The sequence below is a fragment of the Arachis ipaensis genome, chromosome B01 (assembly GCF_000816755.2).
Source record: "Arachis ipaensis cultivar K30076 chromosome B01, Araip1.1, whole genome shotgun sequence".
Classification (NCBI taxonomy): domain Eukaryota; kingdom Viridiplantae; phylum Streptophyta; class Magnoliopsida; order Fabales; family Fabaceae; genus Arachis; species Arachis ipaensis.
The window spans coordinates 117,230,671-117,236,693 of record NC_029785.2 but is presented as its reverse complement, the minus strand read 5'-3'; positions in this window follow the sequence as shown (position 1 = coordinate 117,236,693).

Below are 6,023 nucleotides of genomic sequence, written 5' to 3'. Positions count from 1 at the left end.
TGTGAGGGAGGTCCGTTCTTTCCTTGGCCATGCAGGTTTTTACAGGAGGTTCATTAAGGACTTCAGTAAGGTAGCACTTCCCTTATCCAGACTACTGCAGAAAGATATTGAGTTCGAGTTTAGTGAAAATTGCAAACAAGCGTTTGATAAGATGAAGACCGCACTGACTCAAGCTCCAATTGTGAGAGGATCAGACTGGAGCCAACCATTTGAAATAATGTGCAATGCTTCCAACCATGCAGTAGGAGTAGCACTGGCTCAGCGTGAAGGTAAGGATCCTTTTGTTATTGCTTATGCGTCTAAAACTTTGGATGCCGCTCAGTCGAATTACACTACTACTAAGAAAGAGCTTCTTGCTATTGTTTTTGCTCTGGATAAATTCCGAGCCTATTTACTTGGTGCAAAAGTAATAGTGTATTCAGACCACGCAGCTCTAAAGTATTTATTAACTAAAAAGGAGTCCAAACCATTGGATACTGCTATTACAAGAATTTGATTTGGAAATTAAGGACAGGAGTGGTAACCAGAATTTAGTGGCAGACCACTTGAGTCGCCTTGAACATATTACAGATGACTCCACTCCTATAGCTGATAATTTCCCATTTGATAACTTGCAAGCAGTATTTGAGATAGTCCCTTGGTATGCACCTGTAGCTAATTATATAGTTAGCCGCACTTTTTCTCCAAACTTTTCTAAGCATCAAAGAGACAAGCTGAAAAGCGAGTCTAAATATTATATATGGGATGACCCATATTTATGGAGATGTGACGTTGACTAGATAATTAGACGGTGTGTGCCTCAATCAGAATTCCAGTCCATCTTAGAGGCCTGTCACTCATCTGAGAGTGGAGGACATTTTGGCCCTCAAAGAAGTGCTAGAAAAATCTTAGACTGTGGATTCTGGTGGCCTACTCTTTTTAAGGACGCTGCTGAATTTTGTAAATCTTGTTTTCCATGCTAGAAATTTGGTAATATATCCAGGAAGGATGAGATGCCTCAACAGATTATGCTTTTCTGTGAAATTTTTGATGTTTGGGGCATTGACTTCATGGGTCCGTTTCCAAATTCTAATGGTTATTTCTATATATTGTTAGCTATGGATTACATTTTCAAATGGGTGGAAGCAATTCCTACCCGCAATGATGATGCTAACACTGTTGTTTCCTTTGTGAGAAACCATATTATTTGTTGCTTTGGATCACCACGAGCAATCGTGAGCGATCAAGGCACCCATTTTTGTAACAGGAGACTAACAGGACTAATGAAGAAACATGTGATAATTCATAAAGTTGCAACAGCCTACCATCCTCAGACTAATAGGCAAGCCGAGGTGTCAAATAGAGAGATAAAGCGTATCTTGCAGAAGATAGTAAAACCTCATAGAAGAGTCTGGAGCACCAGGTTACAAGATGCACTCTGGGCATACAGAACAGCATACAAAACACCCATTGGGATGAGTCCTTTTCGCTTAGTTTATGGAAAAGCTTGTCATCTCCCTGTTGAAATAGAGCACAAAGCCTTCTGGGCAGTAAAAGAATGCAACATGGGAATTGGAAAAGCCAGAGCTGAAAGGAAGTTGCAACTGCAGGAACTGGAGAGCCTTCGCCTAGAAGCTTATGAGAACTCAATATTATACAAGGAGAAGATGAAGGCTGTACATGATCAGCACATCAAGAGGAAAGAGTTCCAACCTGGGGACTTAGTTCTCCTTTATAAATCTCAACTGAGGCTCATGCCAGGCAAGTTGAGATCAAGATGGGAAGGTCCATACAGAGTAGAGAAGGCCGAACCGTACGGAGTTTATCACCTAAGCCATCCTTCAAGCTCTGAACTTATCAAAGTTAATGGACATCGTTTAAAGCTGTACCATGGCGAGAAGTTGAAGAAAAACAAGGAGCTTGAGATCTTCCTCTTGGAAGATCCCCACATAGCCGAAGACTGAGCTAGTGGAATGTCCAACTTACGGACGTTAAAGCAAAGTGCTAGGTGGGAGACAACCTACCATGGTATGATCGTTCTTTTCTTTATTTTTAGTTTTTTTATTCAATAACTCTTCTCTTCATTAGTACATTTCGTGCATCTGCATTTCCATACTTTTATTTTAATTAAAAAAAAATAAATCACGCGACGCGACCGCTTCATTGACGCGTCCGCGTCGCAGGTGTTGGGAGAGCATACTAAAATGAACAGAGAGTCACGCGAGAGCGTGGCTGGAGGCATGCCAATGACACAAATTATCCCACGCGACCGCGTCGCTGACGCGACCGCGTCATATGGGAATAATGGCTTCCCACGCGACCGCGTGACCAGGATTTCGACGTCAAAGTGGTGCACGACTGAAAGTTGTGCGAGAGTGGTGCTGGATTGGTGCTGAACGCATAATCCTTCCCACGCGGCCGCGTGATCCACGCGACCGCGTCATATCCTTCTAAAGCGCACTCATGCGATCGCATGCCCCACGCGATCGCGTCACCAAAAATTTGGCATTTATTGATTTTGAACAGAGAGTTGTGCGAGTGCGAGGCTGCCCTCGCGCCAATGGCATAAAACGGGTCATGCGACCGCGTGACCGACGCTACCGCGTCATTCAGTTTTAAGCGCAAGTCGCGCGATCGCGTGCCCCACGCGACCGCGTTGCTTGCGCCGCACAGTTTTCCTAATTTGCCAATTATCATATCTTTTTCTCCCCAAATCCTATTTTCTCTTTTCCCTCCTTATTTCTTCTCCCTCCCTTCCTCCCTTCTTCTTTCTTTCTCACTTTTTACTCTCTCTCACCCCCATTAACAAGGTTTTTCTTTTTTTTTCTCCTTTCCTCCTTACTTTTCTATTATTCTTCTTATTTTTATATGTTATCTTCTTTTCTTTTCTTTTTACCTTCATTATTCATATTTTCTTTTTTCTTTCTTTTTCCTTTTTACTTGGTGTTATCAATTTATGTGAGTCATTATTTATTATTATATGCTTGTGGATTGTTGTAAAATTGTTTGACAATTATATATTGCTTTTTAAGGGATTACTTTCATGTTCAAATTCTTATTTTCAAGAGCTTCTTCTACATGCATGCTATGTGTTTGTGAAAAAGCCCATATGGCATTATGAACTTCTTTACATTTTTCTACTCTAATATTCAATGCTTGCTTTTCACAAATTCCCCTTACTATTTTATTCATTGAATTTAATTGTCGATACAAACGTGATAGTTAGTTACGAGTGATAACATATTTAAATTGGACATTGAATGCTTGATCTATGCTACTCATGCCTTTGCCTGCATGCCAATAAACCTCTTGCATTTCATTGTCCTACATACACTTGCTATATTTCCATTGATGAACTTTTCACATGTAATCCGGACCATGTGTTAACGTCATTCTTCTTTATTGTGCATTGATTATCACTCACATCACCCTCTTCCTTGCTTTATCCCTTTAAATTTAATTTACTTTCTCTCCCCTTTTTCATGATGGCCACCAAGAAAGGAAAGGAGAAAGCTACCCCCAAACAACCAGCAATAAGAGGTACAAAAAGAGCATTAGTGGCAGAACCCTCTTCAACTGCGGTAAAGCCCTCAACAAAGAAGATTAGGAGGATCATAAAGGTTGATGATAAAGAAAAAGCCTTCCCAGCAAAGGACACTGCGCGATTTCCCAATCGCTACTGTGAGCAGATATTCCCCATCCTGGCTGAAAGGAGTTACAACAACGAAATACCTTCTTCTCCTCCCAAACCATATTGCTACATTTGTTGAGCCGCAAATTTCCCGAAGACAATGGTGTTTCCTACAGAGACAGCCAAGGCAGGTCAATCTTTCTTGGGTAGTCGAGTTCTACTCCAACTTCCACCTGCCAACCCTGCAGTTTGTCTTTGTCCGTTAGAAGCAAGTCCCCATTACTGAAGAAGCCATTCAAAGATCTCTAGGTCTTCCCCCTATTCCAGAAGGTTTGGACGCCTTTCAAGAAGCCGCACTCAAGCGCCAGATGTACCAATTTGACTGGGACGCCGTTCTCAGAGTTATCGCACTACCTGGCAGCAGATGGATCTACGGATACCATCGTACCCGCCCTAAGGGAATTTCGGCTTCAGTACTTACCTTGGAGGCTCGCGTATGGGCACAGATTATGTCCCATTACGTCTTTCTGAGCACTCACGAGTCCTCCTTCACTGCGGACATGGTCGTTCTACTCTGGTGCATCCTTACAGACCAACCTCTGAATCTACCAAGACATATCCGGAATGCCATGGAACACGTACAAATTACGGGTAACTTACCTTTCTCTGCCCTAGTCTCAGATCTTGTCTCAGCCGCCGGAGTCTCATACAGAGCTAGAGACACCAAAGTCATGCTTCCACGGGATGATCAGTTTGTCCCCAACGGGAAGTACCTTAGACTTCCAGCAGCCACTATCAGCCAGTCTACTGAACCAGTTGAAGACATTCCTTCTTCAACACCACAAGCACCTACAACAGCCCAATTGCTCCATCAGATACTTGAAAAGTTGGAACGGCATGAATAGAAAGCTAAGATGAGAGAGCGCCGTAACAAGCGCCGATTCACATACCTCAAGGAGCTGATCATGGGAAAATTCAAGGACTCAGACACCCCGGACTCCACTTCCTTTACCAGCACAGGGAGCCATGATGGTCCCGACTATGGAGATACTGCTACCAGCCCACCTTTGTTCCTGACAGATGGCACCGAGGACGGTGCAAAGCCTTAAGTGTAGGGAGGTCGGTCAGTACCTGACTTCTGGAGGTAATTTCTCTTCCCTAGCACCAATAAATTAGGATATTTAGTAAGATTTTTCTTTTGTAGAGTAGGATAAATTGCATAGTAATAGATTAGTTGCATGCATGTTCTGCTTGATTGAAAAGACAATAAGTTTCTTCTAAGACCCTATCTTTGGAACAAAATTTCACTAATTTTAATTAAAACTTTTATGTTAAATTTGCTTGAAGTTGTATTTGGAACATGATTTTTGAGCTAAAGAACACACAACCTGTGAGATTTGAGCCTTTATGAATGGTTACATTATTTAACCATAATTATTTTATTCTTGTGTGTTTACTTCTCTATGATTGTAATCTATATTTTGTTTCATCCTATATGTCCAATGTTTATTATATTTATATGTTTGCATATGATTGAGGCCATTACTTGTTTAGCCCACTTATCCAAATTAAGCCTACCCTTTCAATTATCTTTGTTAGCCACTTTGAGCCTTTAAATCCCATTTGTTCTATATTTTACCACATTACTAGCCTTAAGTGGAAAAACAATTATATATCCTAAATTGAATCTTTGGTTAGCTTAAGATAGAATTGTGTGTTATTTAAGTATGGAAAATTGTGGAAGCAAAAGATAATAAGAGAATGTGTTATGATAATATAATGGGAATTTGGATACCTACTCATGTGGAACTATAAGAATTAAAAAAATCTATGTGCATTGATAAGCTATCTTTATGATTATGTTTATGTTAAAAAAAAAACTCAAAAAAATAAATAAGGGGACAAAATTACCCCAATATTAAGTTAAGAATTCAAAGGTCAATGCATGTATGATAAAATTAAAATAAAAGGTTGAAACATGAGTATGGAATGTGAAAGGAAATTTCTGGGTAGCTAGGTATGAATTTTAAAAGTTATATAGAATATATATAGGTTATGTTAAAGCTTGGGTTAATTAAAGATTCAATTTATAAGCTTACTTAGCCATATATATATTCTTACCCTCACCTTGGCCCCATTACAACCTTGAAAAGACCTCATGATGTTTGCATTGGTATATTAAATGTTGTTGATTGGTTAGGAGAAGAACAAAAATTAGAGAGCATGATTAGAGAAGGATAGAGTGATGACCCTATACACTAGAGAGACTAGAGTGTACATCTTCAGTGAGGGTTCAATGCTTGAAATTTTATGTTCCATGCTTTCATGAGTTGTCTTCTTGCATTTTTAGCTGTTCTTGCTGTATAAGAATTGAATTAGTGGAATTTGATTTGTAATTGTTTTGAAGAGCTTA